Source organism: Polypterus senegalus, chromosome 11, assembly GCF_016835505.1.
Source record: "Polypterus senegalus isolate Bchr_013 chromosome 11, ASM1683550v1, whole genome shotgun sequence".
Classification (NCBI taxonomy): domain Eukaryota; kingdom Metazoa; phylum Chordata; class Cladistia; order Polypteriformes; family Polypteridae; genus Polypterus; species Polypterus senegalus.
Genome location: NC_053164.1, coordinates 19392802 through 19412454, shown reverse-complemented (window position 1 = coordinate 19412454; position 19653 = coordinate 19392802). Strand labels below are relative to the sequence as shown.

At 41.4% G+C, this 19653-nt stretch overlaps 1 protein-coding gene across 1 annotated transcript in view; it reads left to right on the top strand.

The window, feature by feature from the left end:
- numbl (NUMB like endocytic adaptor protein) overlaps nucleotides 1-19653 on the top strand; it is a 185156-nt gene that overhangs the window by 116613 nt on the left and 48890 nt on the right. The window lies entirely within an intron of this gene.

Genomic DNA, 19653 nt, shown 5'->3' with positions numbered 1-19653 from the left:
TTCAGTATTTACAGCCTCCTTCCTTATGAGAGCCTTGCTTGACATGATCACTGTCGTGGGAGACATTTTAAAAAGGGGCATAGCCAGGGAATTAGTGTTATATATTTCAGGAGCTTTTGGGGGCTTTGAATCCACAGCCAAGAAGCACATTTTTTCCAGACAGTCCTCTTGTTGCTTTTACAGTCACACTCTTTTATTTATTATTTAGACAATGCTGGTAGTCAACAATATTTACGAATAAAAAATGTGTTTTACAAACGATCCCCAGTTCATATAATGGCTGCACCACTCCGGTTAAGTCACACAAAGATGAAAACCCTGGCCGTATACAGCAGCTTCAGAAGGTTTGTGGACCCCTTCACTTCTTTTACATTTGTGCTAAAATCATTTAAGATCACTTTTTTTCCCCCTCATCAAGAAACACTCAATACTCCAGAATGACCAAGCAAAACAGGATTTTCGAAATTTTTGCAAATTTGTCACAACGTCGAGTTTGACATCCCCTCTGATTAGAAGCTGTGTAAAGTGGTTCTCCTGCTGGCAATCCTTTTCTTCATTTCAGATTCACGTCTGCTCTCTTAGTTAGTCTGAAGGTGGTGCTCTTCAAATTAATAGACAAATCGTGCATGCATTTCACACTTCCTTCCATGTGTATACATTTGGAGCGCCGGCAGGATGCATGACTTCCTTTGTCAGGACTTTGCTGAAGTCTGATCCCTGCCCTTTGTTTAATTTTATTTTTTACTGTTTATGTCATTCATATTTGTTGTTGGACTTATCCTCCAATTATTACCTTTTTTAACATAATCATATTTGCATTATGAATTAATAGTTTGTTAATTATTGTTATATTTGCTTTCCAGTGTTTTAAAAGTAGAGCCAAGGGAAAAGGGGGAACCCAATCATACAGGTAACAATGTTGATAGTTATTGTCACATGTAATTCTTAATGGCAGGTTGAATTAACTTGTATCACGTCACCACTCTCTGGCACCATGATAAACAAGGGAAATGTTAGAGAGGCTTTGAGCTGAGGTAGTTCTGCTCACTGCTTATGGCACCGCAGAGTGGTGATGTGTACCATGTTGATCAACACGTGCAAGTAAGAATTTCACTGGACTCGCATGTACACATCATGTTAAGGAGCCTACAGTATAAACGCTCTAAACACATAACTGCATTTTATTTAATGTAAAACAAAGCACAAAAGAGCTTACCTGATTGTAATCTTTAGATAGATAGATAGATAAATAAACATCAAAGGCACTATATAATAGATAGATAGATAGAGATAAATAGACATCAAAGGCACTATATAATAGATAGATAGATAGATACTTTATTAATCCCAAGAGGAAATTCACATACTCCAGTAGCAGCATACTGATAAAGAACAATATTAAATTAAAGAGTGATAACAATGCAGGTATAACAGACAATAACTTTGTATAATGTTAACGTTTACCTCCCGGGTGGAATTAAAGAATCGCATAGTGTGGGGAGGAACGATCAACTCGGTCTGTCAGTGGAGCAGGACAGTGTCAGCAGTCTCTACACCTGTTTCCATATAACTTGTCACACTCTCAATCTCAGTGCCTGAAAGCCACTGGGGAGAAAAAAACTCGCAAAGACTCCAGAAGAAGGCCTGCTGCTGTCACTGTGGCCCCCTGGACACCTCTTTAAGGCCTCCTCAAATGTTTGTCTAGCCACTCTGTCTTTGGCTCCCCTTGTCTGTATCAGCGTTCATTCTAGTGAGTTATGAAAATATCTGACTGTTTGCTTTCTCACTAAGCTTAGAATTTCTGTCCTGCTTAGAATTTTGGTTTTGTGGCTTGTTATTTTTTTTTTTTTTTACCTTTGGTTGTTAGTATTATGTTGATTCCATTAAAGTACTACAATTTTTTAAAGAAAGGTTTCTGGGAGTTTTGCCTTTCACGTTGTTGTTGTTGTTCTTCTACTTCTTCTACTTCTTCTACTTCTTCTTCTTCTTCTACTTCTTCTTCTTCTTCTTCTTCTACTACTGGGAAAAGCTCCAGCAGCCACTTGTGACCCGGTTCAGAACTAAGTACTTTAGAAAATAACTATTATCATTTGTTTTTCTGTTTGCTTCAAAAGAAGTTATTTGAGGGTACTTCTGTACTTGAAAATTTCTTGAAAGTGGTGGTGATGGTCTTAGTATGGTCACATGTAAGAAGTCCATTGAAATTCATACTCACATGTCCAAGTAATACAGCTGATTCAGGAAATCTTCAGACGCCTTCATTTTCTGGACACTTTATTGTGTTGTAGATTTCGCTTTGATAGGCAAAAAAGGCACATTTATCCAATCAATCTACACTAAATAACCCATAATGACAAAGTGAAAATATGATTACAGAAAGGATTGCAAATGTAATAAAAATTACAAACTAAAATCTCTCATTCATACATAAGTGTTGTGAGACCCTTAATTCAGTACTTTGTAGATGCCTCTTTGTCAGCAGATCCATTTTCAAGTCGTCTTGGTAGGTCTCTACAAGCTTTGCACACCTGCAGTTTATCCCATTCTTCCTGGCAGATCCTCTCAGGCTGAGACTGGATGGTTAGCGTCTGTAAGCTGACATCTTCAGGTCTCTCCTCAGAAGTTCTATTGGGTTTAAGCGTGAGCTTTGGGTGGGCCACTCAAAGACACTCAGAGACTTGTATTGATGCCACTTCAGTGTTGTCTTGACTGTGCACTTTGGGTCATTGTTGTGCTGAAAAGTGAACCGTCAGCCCAGTCTGAGTTGGTGTTCACTCTGGAGCAGGTTTCCTTCATGGACACCTCTGTATTTGACAGCAATCATCATTCGCTCAGTTCTGAAGTCTCCCTGTCACTCTACCCCTATAGCATGCCGCTGTTGCCACTGCCATGTTTCACTGGAGATGTGGTATGAGCAGTGTTTGGTCTTTGCCAGACATAGTGCTTGGAATTCAGCCCAAAGACTTCAATTTTTGTCTCATCGGACCAGAGAATCTTTTACCTCATAATCTCAGAGTCCTTTATATTTGCCTTTTACTCAAGAGAGCTCTCCCTATTTGATGGGGCTCTTCTCAGATGGTTGTTCTTCCAACAGGTTCTCCTAGCAGGAGAGCAGGACATTTTTGAAGCTCTTTTATAGTGACCATTGGATTCTTGGTCACCTCCCTCTCTTCTTTGCCTAGATATTCAATTTGGCTGAATGGCCAATGTTTGCAAGAGACCTGGTAGTTGGAATCTTCTTCCATTTCACAATTTATGAGGTCACTGTGCTCCTGGGAACAATCAAAGCTTTACAAATGTCTTCCCTTTGCCCTGATCTGTGCCCCACCACAACTTGATTGTGGAGGCCTACAGGAAGTTTCCTGGACCCCTTGGTTTTTTCCTGACATGCAGTGTGAATTGTTGGACCTCATATGCACAGGTACATGTCTGCCTTTCTAAATGATGTCCAGTCAATTCAGGTTGCCACAATGGACTCCAATCAAGTTCTAGAAACATCTCAAGGAGAATTAAAGCAAACAGGATGAACCTGAGCACAATTTAGAGTGCCACATCAAAGGTTCCGAATACTAAAAGGAATGAGTGATTGCAGATATTGTATTTATAAACTTATTATATACTTATATACTGCGGTGGGCTGGCGCCCTGCCTGGGGTTTGTTTCCTGCCTTGCGCCCTGTGTTGGCTGGGATTGGCTCCAGCAGACCCCCGTGACCCTGTGTTAGGATATAGCGGGTTGGACTTTTGCCAAGAGATTTTGTCAAGTCCCGCCTCCTCTCAACCATTTCTAGCTAACGGCCCACGGTGATGGTCCACTCACCTCTCATTCATTTAAATGCTTTTGTCAGACTCGGTTCCTGCACTCTCAGCTCTTACAAATTTTTACGTTTTCCTCACTTTAAGTTCCCAATAAAAGAAGACTTATTATGTCTGTTGATTGATTATTATGTCTATGATGTATTGATGAATTTCATCCCGAAACGGGTAATCCTAGCACCGAGAAACAATGAAGTCAAACAAATGAATGTGAAAATTAACGATCGGCTACACGTCATTGACATGTAAAATTTTAACAGGCGACAAGAAAGCTAATGTATTGCATCTTCCACGGATAACATTAGACACCAAAGGAGATCTTGATATGCCATTTGTATTAAAACATTTACAGTTTCCCATTAGAATAGCTTTTGCTATGACAATTAACAAATCACAAGGAGAAACATTCGAAAAAGTCGGTTTATTTATAAGAGAGAAATGGTCAGTTATATGTGGCGTTGTCACAATGTAAGTCCAAACACGAAATCAAAATTCAAAGCGATATTGATGAAAAGTTAATTAAAAAAAAATTGTTTTTACCGAGGTTTTACAGTAAAAGTGTAAGTTTAAAAAGTATTTGCGTGTTAATTTCAAAGCCAAACAGAATGAAAACGTATAACGCCACAAATACCTCTAACGCAACATGAAACATAATTTTCTTTCAATTTATTACGTTTTACTATTTTTTACTATGGATAATTACTCGCTGTAATTTAGAATGGTTAGTTCTATTATGCATATGTAACAATTCCCATTAAAATATCAATCTGTTTAAATTGTACATCCATTTCCCTATATGCGAGCGGCAGAGCTGCCAAGTGGCTAGCGTGTAGCGCCATGCTGAGTTTATAGCGAAGCGAGCAGGGGGCAGAGCCCCCTAGTTATACTTGTAATTTATAAACCTTTCTACAATGTGTTTTCACTTTGTCATTATGGGTGATTTTGTGTAGGTTTAAGGACAAAAATGGCAAATGTATCAATTTCAAATGAAATCTACAATACAGTAAAGTGTGCACAAAGTGAAGGGGTCTGAAGTCTTCCAGATCCACTGTAATCACATCATGTTGAGCCGACCAGCTTTAGCAGCACTCCGGTAAACTGGATTCACGTCCGCAGTCGCCTGAATTGAAAAATGTGGTGAACTCAAAAGTTGAGGTCTTAAACTGAAGGTAAAAGTTGTACTGCAGTGCTGGAGTACACAGAGCATCAGCACCACTAGCCCTCTCGCACACTTCTTTTGAATACCAAGCACTACAATCAGAAGGGACCTGACCAATGGCCGCTGTCTAGCCACAAGGCAGAGCATCTCAAGAGTGGAGCTGTGCCTCTCTGTGTCTTTCATCACAATTGAATTATTACTGCTTTGTATCTGGAAGTTATTTCAGTCACAAACGGTGCGGGATGTTGGTCCCTACACTAGTGACAAACACCGCTCCATTTTGCATATGGCGGCATTCCCTTTGGGGCTGTGGTGTTAACTCTGGTCAGGAACAGCAAAGGATTCTGGCCACTTAGTGAGGTAATCAACTGCATAACTACAAAGCTGTTATCATCCTGGGAAAGGCCTTAGGATGTCAAGCATGGGTTCAGAAAAGGGAGCTCAACATTTTACTAACATGCTGGAATTCTGTAAGGATGCAACAAAAGAATATGATCAAAGTGGAGCATATGATATTATTTGTGTGGACGTTCAGAAAGCTTTTGATAAGGTGCCACATGAGAGGTTCGGCATCAAACTAAAAGAAGTGGGAGTTTAGGGTGTGGTGTGTAGATGAGTGAAAAATTGGTGTAAGGAACCTTATCAGCACCGGTTGATGTTAACAGTGATGTCCAGCAGGGGTCGTTGCTGGGGCTGCTGCTGTTTTTAACATATAGAAATAATTGGGATGGAAATATAAATAACTAGCTGGTTGAATTTGGAGATAACAAGCTAGGAGGATTGGCAGATAATCTGGAATCAGTTGAACCTTTACAAAGGGACTTGGACAGATTTGTGGCAGATGAAATTTAATGTCAGTAAATGTAAAGTATTACACATAAGAAGTAAAAATGTGAGGTTTGAATGCACAATGGGCGGTCGGAAAATCGAGAGTACACCTTATGAGAAGGATTTAGGAGTCGTGGTGGACTCAGCTTTATCAACTGTCAGACAGTGTTCAGATGCCATTAAGAAGGCTAACAGAATGTGTGGTTATATAGCGCCTTGATTTGTGGAGTATAAGTAGGGGGTTTTGCTGAACTTTATAATGGTGAGGCATCATCTGGAGTACTGTGTGCAGTTTTGGTCTACAAAAAGTACATAGCAGCACTAAAAAAAGTCGAGAGGAGAGTGACTTGGCTGATTCCAGGGCTACAGAGGATGAGTTATGAGGGAAGATTAAAAGAGCCGAGCATTTACAGCTTAAGCAAATGGAGACTAAGAGTTGACATGATAGAAGTGTTTAAATTATGAAGGGAATTAGAACAGTGGCTCGAGACTGTGACTTTAAGACAAGTTCATCAAAACACGGGGATATAGTTAGAAACTTCTTAAGGGTAAACTTCACACAAACATTAGGAAGATTTTCTTTACACAGAGAACCACAGACACCTGGAACAAGCTACCAAAGGGTATGGTAGACAGTAGAACTTTAGAGACTTCAAAAACACAATGTTATTTTAGAAGAATTAAGTGGGTAGGACTGTTGGCCTGAATGGCATGTTCTCATCTAGATTGTTCTAATGTAATCACCAGTCCTGTAAAGGGGCATCACAACCTCATACAGCTATGAGGGTACATGGGAGTGATCTATAGACCAATTTTATGCAGTGCAGGTGATTCAGGTCTCCACGTACAACTTTTCATCTTTTTGGCAGTTAGTCCATTAAATTGTGGCACTCGGCCACAATTGCAGGGTCCTCTGTACTCTGAAGTGGGCTGCACTCACCAGCCTGTGGGATGCCTGCAGTGCTGTCTTCTGGAGTGCAGGGCAGGACCATGAACTGCCAAGGCCTTTCTCTTCAAATTTAGTGCACAATGGAGTCATAAAGACAAACAGTAAGGACACAGTGCAACCAGAAATTTTTTCCCCAGTTTGCTCTTAAAAGCCTTCCCTGAAATAGAGACTTAAATGACCTGCATCCACCACTGTCTTTATTTTCCTTTAATGAATCAGATAATAATAACACTCTTGTGTTCTGTCAAGTATAAAGAGGCCGCTTTCATTTCTTGTGTCATCTTTCCACAGTGGACAATGCAGAAGGCACCGTGACTGTCTTTATTTTCCCCTCAAATAAGAAATTGAGAGATTAGTCCCGACGCTTCCATAACACCTGAGATGTAGAAATAAAATGAAGGAAGCCAACACCACTGAGAAGACCTCAAATAAGATTAACACCTTTTAACAAGATTCAGTAGAAGGGGATTTAGGGAACTGAGCCTGCTTTAAAGAGGCTGCCGTTCTGTCTTATGCCAAACAGCCAGAGTGAAGGCCGCTGATGTAGCGCCATGGAAAACCTCTGCAGCTCTTGTCCTTTAAATTTGAACCACTCCTTGCTGGCTCAGTTTCATCCAGAATCAGTTTGCTAAGGGAGTGACTTCATGGGTGCCCTGAAAAATATTTCCGAGCAGATGTTGTTTTCCTATTTTGTGTTTTCGCTCGGAACATTCGCTCATAACATGGACATCAATGCTCACATTCATCCTGATGTTTACAGACACCTGGGTTTCTGGATGGATTTTTCCTGTCATTTACGCACACAGACCATAATAACTCGGGACCCATGCCCACAATCTAGACAGGAGATGCCTCACTTGATTGCCCACGTGTAGCACATTTTTAGCAAGTCTGAGGTCATTTAACTTTGTTTTGATACACATTGCCAAAGGTGCTGTTGTAAAATAATTTGGGTTTAACTTTCTGTGCCACACATCAGTCATTGGTTAATTCCAGTGCTGCAAAGGAGTAAGACAGTGCTGGATGGGACTCTGCTTACTTGCAGGGCAAACACTGAGCCAATTTTGAGATGCCAAGGCCCCCAGTGTGGAAACAGGTTTTCTTTCCAACTAATTTCTTAATTAGAAACCAAAAGTCATACAGTGGTTTGAAAAACTATTTGCCCCCTTCCTGATTTCTTATTCTTTTGCATGTTTGTCACACAAAATGCTTCTGATCATCAAATACATTTAACCATTAGTCAAATATAACACAAGTAAACACAAAATACAGTTTTTAAATGATGGTTTTTATTATTTAGGGAGAAAAAATCCAAACCTGCATGGCCCTGTGTGAAAAAGTAATTGCCCCCTTGTTAAAAATCACCTAACTGTGGTGTATCACACCTGAGTTCAATTTCTGTAGCCACCCCCAGGCCTGATTACTGCCACACCTGTTTCAGTCAAGAAATCGCTTAAATAGGAGCTGCCCGACACAGAGAAGTAGACCAAAAGCACCTCAAAAGCTAGACATCATGCCAAGATCCAAAGAAATTCAGGAACAAATGAGAACAGAAGTCATTGAGATCTATCAGTCTGGTAAAGGTTATAAAGCCATTTCTAAAGCTTTGGGACTCCAGCGAACCACAGTGAGAGCCATTATCCACAAATGGCAAAAACATGGAACAGTGGTGAACCTTCCCAGGACTGGCGGCCGACCAAAATTACCCCAAGAGCGCAGAGACGACTCATCCGAGAGGTCACAAAAGACCCCAGGACAACGTCTAAAGAACTGCAGGCCTCACTTGCCTCAATTAAGGTCAGTGTTCACGACTCCACCATAAGAAAGAGACTGGACAAAAACGGTCTGCATGGCAGATTTCCAAGACGCAAACCACTGTTAAGCAAAAAGAACATTAGGGCTCGTCTGAATTTTGCTAAGAAACATCTCAATGATTGCCAAGACTTTTGGGAAAATACCTTGTGGACTGATGAGACAAAAGTTGAACTTTTGGAAGGCAAATGTCCCGTTACATCTGGCGTAAAAGGAACACAGCATTTCAGAAAAAGAACATCATACCAACAGTAAAATATGGTGGTGGTAGTGTGATGGTCTGGGGTTGTTTTGCTGCTTCAGGACCTGGAAGGCTTGCTGTGATAGATGGAACCATGAATTCTACTGTCTATCAAAAAATCCTGAAGGAGAATGTCTGGCCATCTGTTCGTCAACTCAAGCTGAAGCGATCTTGGGTGCTGCAACAGGACAATGACCCAAAACACACCAGCAAATCCACCTCTGAATGGCTGAAGAAAAACAAAATGAAGACTTTGGAGTGGCCTAGTCAAAGTCCTGACCTGAATCCAATTGAGATGCTATGGCATGACCTTAAAAAGGCGGTTCATGCTAGAAAACCCTCAAATAAAGCTGAATTACAACAATTCTGCAAAGATGAGTGGGCCAAAATTCCTCCAGAGAGCTGTAAAAGACTCATTGCAAGTTATCGCAAACGCTTGATTGCAGTTATTGCTGCTAAGGGTGGCCCAACCAGTTATTAGGTTCAGGGGGCAATTACTTTTTCACACAGGGCCATGTAGGTTTGGATTTTTTTTTCTCCCTAAATAATAAAAACCATCATTTAAAAACTGCATTTTGTGTTTACTTGTGTTATATTTGACTAATGGTTAAATGTGTTTGATGATCAGAAACATTTTGTGTGACAAACATGCAAAAGAATAAGAAATCAGGAAGGGGGCAAATAGTTTTTCACACCACTGTATGTGTCATTAAAATAGTCGTCTTGGCCTGTCAGACATTTCAAACAGGTGATGAGTGAATTAGAACCGCTGATCATTGCTGAAATATTCAGACAGTTCATAGTTCAATTTAATTAAGTTTGGTTTATTTTTATAGGACATTCTTCCTAGTGCTGGGTCAGAGTGCTGTAATAAGTTCACAAGTAAATGCAATTACAAACGTAGCACATTACTGGTGACATAATGAGTACACATACAGTAAAAGCACACATTTTTTAAAACCCACCGAAAGAGAAAGCAGTTCCAAACTGCCTAATAGAAATGGAGCCCAGCGGTATCAGCCCTTTAAACATCACCAGTGCTCCAATCAGCACTGGCACGTCCAGTCTGTAGGCTTCCAGACCAAATGCTGATGAAGCCCTCGATCTCAACTAAAGATGGCTGAAACCTGCCCCGCCATGGACTCGGAAACTGCCAGTGGAAACAAACTGCTTTCGGCTGTTATCCCTTATATAATTCTCTTCAATTAAACAGAACATTTAGGATGATTAAAGTTGTGTATTGTGACACACTCTGATGACACACTTTTACACTACTTTTTTATGGCATTTTTTTAGCCACACACTCATTGATCACCTCTTCATATGACAATAAATGTGTTTACATGTATTTTACTAACCTAGTGTGAGTGCCATGGAAGACAGACGGGCATCCCAGCCTTTAAGACCTCTTACTGGGATGTATGAGTAGAAACTGGAGGCCAAGAGCAGCTCCATCCCCCATATGTTAGGGGGCAGTGGTCCGCTGAAGATATCCCACCTTGAAGTTCATGGGACCTGGAGTCCAGATGTGCAACCCTGTCTGGGTTCCTGGGTGCCGCAAGAGGGCGCTGTTGGGGGAGGACTGCCCTGGTTCTCAAACAACACAGGAGTGCACCCCAAGACTCATGCCTGGTCATCGGAAGCCATTCCTTTTCCAGTATAAAAGGAGTCTGCTGCCTTACCTTGTGGAGTTAGTCAGGAGGCAATGGGGGTGACACCCAACAGGAGGCGGAAGGAAAAGAAAGAGTTTCATTGTTTTATATGATATTGGCCAAGCTTCATTATATAATGTGCAAAAAATCCATTATTTGGACCTGTCACTTTATTGGGTCTGGGGTTTGGGGCTTGGTGGCACGAGGTATTCACAGAAATCTGGTTTCTAAAATGCCACGTGAACCCTTGTCTTTGGTCTCTGAGAAACCTGGTTAACATATGTCGATTTCTCCATGAGTAACCCATTTATTTAGCCGTGTGAAAGATAACTGGGATACAGTTAAGAATTTTGTAGTCTCCGCATGTCCGTTGCACTCGCATGCTTTCAGCTGCCAAAGGTAGCAATGTCCACAAGATAAATTTCTTGAGGGAAATGTTCAGAAGAAATATTTTGTCTCAGTATTTTGGAAGTCGGTAAATTTAAATGCTAAACTCAGCAGGGCAACACGTAAAATAGTAATGTGTGTTATGTAGTCCGATTACTTTTTAAAGCAATGAGTAATGTAATGCAATACTTACAGTCTGTTGTAAACAATACCTGCATTATTATTATCCCAGCAGCACTTGGGGTTAGTCAAGAAGCACACGTATTGGCATGCCACACCTTTGCAGGGCTCGGTCACATAACCAAGTAGAAAAGAGTGTGCTACATGTCTGGTAACAGAAACATAATAAACTATCCGTTTAGTTATCTTCCAGCTATTTGTTATAGATGAGCTGAAACAGTATCGTTGGGTGACGCAGTGGTCAGTGATTATAACTGCAAATCATTGGTGACTCAACAAAGTGGGGTGAATGTTACTTACTTCAGAGCACATGAAGGACTTAACGCATTTATAAAAAATGGTCATTGGCCTTATGCTCATTTTAGGATTCACAGCAACCAATGACGACATCTATTGTTGCACTATTTCATGACATCTTAGGGATTTGCCACTCCAGAAGTGGACTCAAGCATGTGAACAGAGGTTTTCTGCCTTAACCGGGTTTCTCACCTTATCCTGCCCTTTTGTGTCCATGTAAATGCAATCACTGATATGATGGGTTTCATTTCTGACATGGTGTCTCTGCAGTTCAGGTACGCACAATGATGGCAGGTTACACATCTGAGACATTCAGATGAATTTACTGAGGCACAGTGTGGAATAAAATCGACATCTTAATTAAAGAAAGAGATGTATCCTCTACTAGGACAAGTTTGATAAAACCTCTTTGAGTCAGAAACCAGGCAGGAGGAAGCTTGTCCATTGTGTCTCTTATTATCTTTTCAGCAAAGGCTAAAGAGGGAGCATTCATCACAGCAGTCTGTTACAGCTTGGTCAGAACGGTCAAAGAAATGAGGGCAGAGGTCCATTTTAGAAATAACTGCATGTATATAACAGCACTGATTAATTTAAATTTACTTTAAATTAAAGTTATACCGCACTCTTGTTCTTCTCATGTTCATTATCTTCAGTTCTTACCCTTCAAATCTCTGTGTATGTTACAACGTTCCAGTCTTACTGTTTAAAGGACATCTGCTGATCATCTCTTAATGCATGTTGTGTATGACATCAACCTTCTCCTGGTACATCTTAACCATTTCAGTAGTTCTCTTCATAATATTTCTAAAACAAATGCTTACATATTTCAATGTGCACTGTAAACCAAAATACATAAGTAGCGTTACCTCTAAATTATTCTCTCACAACAGACCCAGGTGGTCCATGGAATGGATAAGCAGGTACCCAGAAAAGTCCTGGGAGCTTTTTGTACAGGGCAGCATGCTGTGGAGAAGCCTGAATGGTGACAAGTTATCTGACGTTTCTGGTTGTCATGGGCCATGACACCGACTCCTACATGTGCCATCAGAGTGTGTCTAAGTATCCCCTATAAAGCGAAGATATGTTGCACCCCACAAGGATATCTTGATTGACATAGATGTTTTCTATAAAAGAAGACCTACAGCAGTTGAGATGTATTTTAAAACTGGCGTTAGATGGTATTGAGATTCATAATTAAATAATCCAATGTGTTTTACACTTCATACACTGTCTTATTGATGAGTACGTGTGGGAGTTTTATGTCTGCCTTAAGGTCCTCTTCTATGGTAATACTCTTCTTACCCTAAACTCCGACATCTTATGTCTACCTGTAAACGGAATGAGATTCAATTTGCACTGAGCACTGTTCCCACCTCCTCAACATGCTCAAGTTGGCACAGAGAGTTTTCTTGGAAGCCAGTCTCTTTACTGTGACACCTAAGTACATCAAACAGGCCTTGAACCACATAAATGGGTCCCATCACTTCCCAGAAACCAACTTCCTCTTAGCAAGATTCCAGTAATGCCTGTGGCCTGATGCCCACCCAGCCACCCCTTGAAGAGACAAAGTGTAGTATTCAAGATACGGTATCAAATGCAGCCTTCAACAGGTCTGCTGACTTATTTCCTCTGAGGCGAGAGGAATGCCTCAGCGTCTGGGAGCACCTGATGGAGACTGCAGACACACTCCATGTCACCAGACATCAGGAGAAGTGTGACAGGGGAGATGTTGAAGTGGAAAGAGGCAGTGGCCATTAAAATATCTTACTTTTTTGCAAATTTTACACAAATGTGAACAGATTGCTTGGACACAGTGTGTGCTCGGCCCTGACACCTAAACTTCACCAGCTTCACAATATCTCTGTCTCTGCAGCCCACATTTCCACATTCCCTTTCTTCCAGTAGCATGGCTTATGGTTGCTATGGAATGCTGGGGTCCTGATTTGGCTTACTTGGGCCCAAGGGGTCAGATGGTGACACTGAGTGCATTAATAAATAAGCATACATGGAATTTGAACAAAGTGGCCAGTCCTTTAAAATTTAGTGAAAAATATGCTTAGATAGAAAAAAATAAAAAACAAAATAATGGTCCCCTGCTATTTTGTACCCAACTTAAACTCTCACCCATCGTAAAACCGCCACCATTACAGCCACATTCACTTTTAAAATGCTGAGGGGTGCGGGCCAAGCTATTTAGTCACCAGCAACCCTTCCAGTCTGAAACAACAGACTCACTCACTTGAATCCGTGTTATGAGGTGGTCAGAATGACCTCTGCGCTCTCGGAGTATGCAGTTCAAAATGCGGGCAGACGAAAATCAGGCATGTAAGGGCGGTAAGAAAAAGGCTCTTTTCAGAACTCCCAAGCTGCTGTTCTGTGGAAAATCAACGGCCCTCCAGTCCCCCCTCCTCCCCCGTCTCCTGTTCCCCTGCAAAGTCAGCTTTTCCCATAATTCTCATCCCTTGTGGCCAACATTCCCGGACCGGCTCTTTGCTGTAAGTCTGCATTTCTGTTCAAAAAGTTCTCCCATCATGGCTTTTTGTGCTAATTCATTACTTCCAAGCATTTCTTTTTTCCCTAGCTTCAGCATTTGACAAATTACGATTAGAGGAGGATGCAAGTTGCCGTCTTTATTTACCATTTGAAAGGATGCTGATTTCTGTCTTTTTATTTATGGTTCTCGAACCTCCCTTGTTTTAATGGAGGAAAAATTTACATTGGATTATGCTGTGCCACCCCGCTGCTTCAGGGATTATCTGTGTAAAATCCGAGATATGACCAGCATTATAAAAGGGCTGATTTGAATGCTACTATATAAGTTTGGGAGATTCTTGACAGGCATGTACTGTATACAGTGTATATTTTATAGTGCCTTTCATATTGGCTTTTCCCATATTGTACTTTTTGTATCCATATGTCCTATATAGTGCTCTCCTATAGTCATTTTCATAGCATTCCATCTCACATACAGCTGTTTTAAATATTCAGAAACAAGCCGGATGTAAAAGTCACTGTATAACACAGGTGAGCAAGGCACTATATATGCATATTATTGTGACTTACCCATTTGTCTCTTTCTGTCTTTTAAACTGCCTTTCTATCTATCTGACATAGCAATTTCTTATATTTCCCATCTCTTTCTTGTGATTTTCATAGTTGTCTACTTTTCACAACTGTTGTGACCGGTGGAACTGGGCACTCTTGAGCAAAGCCAACACTCCAAATAACCCAATGACACTTCAGACATCCAGTAACAATGGAGTTATTACAGGAAAACAAAAGATCTCCACAAGGTACTGGGCACAAACTTGCATTAAAGCAGAACAATAAACGAATAGGTGGTCTCTTGTTTGCCTCTGGCCATCTATCTGGGTTGGGATTTCCAATTCCCGGATGATTCCTTATGTCCCATTATGACAGTGTTGCCGACCAACCACAGTGCAGTATGTTGGCCTCTAGCCCAGGCCAACTGACCCCCAAGGGGCACATTACCTTCCCATCTGCACAGGATTCCCTACTAACCCCCAGACAACTTATTGGCTTTGTTCTAAGAGTAGTCCCCACTAGCTCTGGGGTGGGAGAAAAATACCCCTGCAGTGCACTTCTGTGCCCTGCTGACCTTCACACTGTCCGTCTGTCTTACATAGAGGTAAATGGTAATATTTAAAACACACATAATGGTACTATATAAAACCAATATAACCCAGTTATGGCGCTTTTCCACTGCATAGTACGGCACAGCACGGTTCAGTACAGCTCACCTTGGTTCGGCTCAGTTCGGCTCGGTTTGCGTTTTGACTGCAGTTTAGTACCGCTTTAGAGTGGGCGGGATTATTCACGTGTCGTTATAGTTGCGCCGCCTCTACTGCCGTGACATCATCGTAAACACGCCACAAACAAACACATAACAATGGAGCATATCGACGGAATGGTGTTCTTCATTCTCGGCATGTGGATGTTTTTAACAGCAAGACGAAGAAGTTTGTCTGTACGTCTGTACTTCCTCAATAGACCACGAAACAGCCATTTTTGGTTAAAACAAAATGGTGCGTCTGAACCTTCGCTGGCTGTGCTAAAAATCTAGCGGGTCTGTTGTGTCTTGTGTCGCAAGTTCAGTGACGCAGTAATGACGATTTTCTCCGGCCCATCAGTGACCAGCAGAGTTTACCGCCACGCTTTGGTAACGGTTCGGCGCTTGGAACCTCGGCTGAGGTGGTACTAAAAAAAGGACCAGGTACTGTTCCCAGTGGAAAACCCCCCAAAAGTGAGCTGAACTGAACCGTGTCGTGCCGTACTACGCAGTGGAAAAGCGTCATTAGATAGCACATCTTAACTTATTGAAACCTTTTTATATGTGGATATCATATTTGCTATATGGCCAAATGTTTGTGAACACCTGATCATCACACCTATGATATATAAGTTTGTTGGACATCTCATTCCAAAATGATGGGCCTTAATCCAGAGTTGGCCTCCAGCCTTCTTTCCACAAGTTGTGTCTGTGGGAATTTGTGCTCTTCGTAGTGCCAGGTACTTATGTTGGACAAGAAGACTTGGCTCTCAATCTTTGTTCCAGTTCAAACCAAAAATTGTTCAGTAGGGTTGAGGTCAGGGCTCTGTGCAGGCCGCTCAACTTCCTTCATGTCTTTCTGGAACTGGCTTTGTGTAGTCCTCCACCAAGCTTTACATTAGGCACTAGGCAGTCTGGAAAGTAGCATTTTAACGGCATCCACCAAGCTCCGATTTCTCCATCAGCTTGTCAGGTAGTGATTTACAACTCCAGAAAAGTTGTTTCCACAGCTCCAGAGTTCAATGGTGGCCACTGCAGCTGATGACTGGCATTACACATAATGATTTTAGGCTTTTGTGCAGCTGCTTAGCCATGGAAACCCATTTCATGAAACTCATGACGCACAGTTCTTGTGCTGATGGTACTTTCAGAGGCAATTTGAGTGATGCCATGGAAATGAGACGATTTTTACATGCTGTGTGCTACAGCACTCGGTGGCCTCCCTCTGTGAGTTTGAATGGTCTAGCACCTCATGGCTGAGCTGTTGTTGTTCTTTGACACTTCCACTTCACACTAACAGCACTTACAGTTTACCGAGGAAGAAATTTCATGCACTGACTTGTGGAAAGTCCCTTGTGGCTCCCTGTTTAAATGCGGCTGCCAGTCGTGAACTGGGCCCTTCGTCGTACAGCATTATGATTTTTTATAAGGGAAACAAAATTACAAAAGGAAACCCTTGGACATTGATTCGATAGGAACGGCCTACTTGGAATCACTGTCCGAATAGTAATTATGTGGTGGTGTAGGAGCATTTCAGCTTCTGTCCGTTCACAGTCCGTCTCGTTTTCACGACGCTGTCGTTTCCTCTCACGATGTCTTCTCAACCTTTCTCCAATCTCACAGGTTGCTTTGTGGCAATCCAAAGAGTAAGGCAATATACACGGAGCAATGGTTATAAAAGGGGGACACATAGGTATCCAGGCTCTTTAAAGCATAAATAGAGATCACTTCACTGACATGTGAGCAAGCCACGGTACAACTGTGAGACGCGCACCACTCGCCGGCTAAAATGTAACAATAATAATTTCCGGAGCATGCTGTTACGTTGTCATTCATTTTACTCACTGTCTTTCTTTAATTCAAATGTTACGTAGGCACGTACCTTTTATCTTCGGCAATCTCATTCTCTAACCAGGCCTCAGGAGCTAACCAGCGTGACACTGTCCACCACCCCTTTCGTTATTCCGTTGACATCCGTGAGTAACAACAACATACTTAACTGGGAGGTGGTCTACGCATGCGTGGAATTCGCAGACAGACAAAGATCAAGATCTAAATGAAGATCTCTTTAGTTAATTTAAAGCACAACAATTTGTTTAGTTTGAATGTCTGTGTTTTGAGGTGTGACTGGCGTACTACAGTCTTCAGTAGTATAAGCCTGGAGGAGATTCTTAATGCAATGCCTATGTTTTAGCTGTCTCTCTACTGCCATCTAGTGCTTCTTCTTCTAATTCATTCGCGGACAAACAAAGATCAAGATCCAAATGAAGATTATATATAGAGATGGTGCCCTTTGTATCCATTTGTCATTTTATTTATGTATCAATCAATCTGTTATACAGTGGTTTTCCCATCTGTCTATTTATAGTACTTTTCCTATATGACAGATAGATAGATAAATAGACATGAGGGGCCCTCTATGATAGACATGAGGGGCATTCAAAAAGTTTCCACACTTTTTTTTTTTTTTAACTCTGTTTATTACTATTACTATTATCACTTTTCTACATACTGTAGTTACCTTCATTTATGAGGCAATTTTCCCAGCGTCGTACCAACTTTTTAATGCCCAATTACTACTCCTCCCGCCTTCACCGCTTCCAAAAAAAATATTAAAGTGCAGAAACGTTTTGAATGTCTCTTATAGATAGATAGATATGAAAAGCACTATATGATAGACAGATAAGGAAGGTACTAGATGACACGTCCAGTGGTCTGTGACCCCTCCATTTGAGACTCAAGCTCCTCTTATACTGGGCTTTTTGACCCCTCAGAAACCACACAGACCAGCAGATCCCCCTCTCGATAGATTGTCACGTTTGACTTAAATTGATTGCTTCAATTGATTGATGATGATGATGATGACGACAATGACTTCATGGCCTAGAGAATCGTACAAATCACCGCTTTGAACAAATCAACGAGAAGAGAAAGTTACCCAAGCAGAAAATGAGCAAGTAAGAGGCATAAAAGACATTCGAAAGGCTTCATATGCAAACTTTTATAATAGTGGCTCTGTCTGTTACGGCGAGTTGGATTGCAAGTTTTATTTGAGCTTTTGCCTGTTGGCTCACAGATAATAACAACCCACATAATTGGTGATTAATTATGTTTGGGTTCATTATCATAATCTAGTCCAGATGTGGAGCCAATATATCGTGACACAGTTGTAAGTGCAGCCACGTCATTGTCCAGTGTTTCCCTACTACAATTTTCTAAAGCAGCAGGGGCAAGTGGATTCAGTCTGCATGGAATGGTTGGGGGGGGGACCTCAGTCATTTTTATAAGTACTTGTTATGGCAATCTTGAATGCCACAAGAGCCATGACACTCAGGGGACATGGCTGTCAACGGTAACTGTTAATGTGTTGTTTTTTTTTTAGCAGCGGTGGCTCGTGATTTGAGCTGGTTGTCTTGTCCCTCCCATGCCTCATGTTAAACATATTCCCCTTCCTTTGTTTGTACTGGCCATTCAAGTTTTATTAACATGTTTTTTGTTTGGGTTACAGTTTGTTGTAATGTAAAAACGGTTGAAAAATGATTGCAAAATACGTTTCCATTATTTTTCATCCCCCATTGTCATTATATAGGGCCTATAAAAAGTATTCATGCCCTGTGGATATTTTCACATTTTCTTGCTATAAAACTTTGAATCACATTGGATTTACTTTGGCATTTTTGAGATTTTGAACCGAACAAAAAAAAAAAGATTCTTTAATGTCAAAGTCAAATCAGATCTGCGCAAAGTGCTGGAAGTTAATTACAAAAATAACACAAAACTAACTGACCACAGAAGTATCCCGTCCCTTCAAGTCAGTACTTGGTAGACAGCAGCCATGCCAGCTTTGAGTCGGTGTGCACAGGTATCTCGATCATCGCTGTCTTCCTCCTCTTTCATCTTTGATAAACTGCTCAAGCTCTGTCAGGTGTCATGGTGCTCCTGTGTGGACAGCCATTTTTTTTCAAGTGAACTGGATTGAGATCTGAACTCTGACGTGGCCACTCCAGGACATTCATATTGTTGTTTTAAGCCGTTCCTGTGTAGATTTAGCTTCATGTTTAGGGTTGTTGTCTCACTGGAAAACAATTCTTCTCCACAGGTGCAGGTTTCTCGCAGACTCTGTCAGGTTTTCCTCCAGGATTTTGCTGTATTTTAAAGCTTTCATTTTCCCTCAAATGCCTTTCAGGACTTGCTGCAGGGAAGCACTCCCAACGCCTGATGTTTCCAACACCATACTTCACGGTGCCGGTGGTGTGTTTTTGATAATGTGCAGTGTTCAAGCATGATGTTTGGTGTGATTGACAAAAAGCTCAATTTCGGTCCCATCAGACCACAGACCTCAGAGTCTCCCATGTGCCGAGATGTCCTGTGTGTTGTTTCTCTTTGCCACTCTCCCATAAAGCTGTGAGTGGTGAAGCACCTGGACAACTGTTGTTATCTGTGCAGCCTCTCCAGTCTGAACCGCTGTAGCTTGTAACTCCTTCCGAGATTTAACAGGTCTCTTGATGGCCTCCCTCATTTGTCGCCTTCTCGCATCATCACT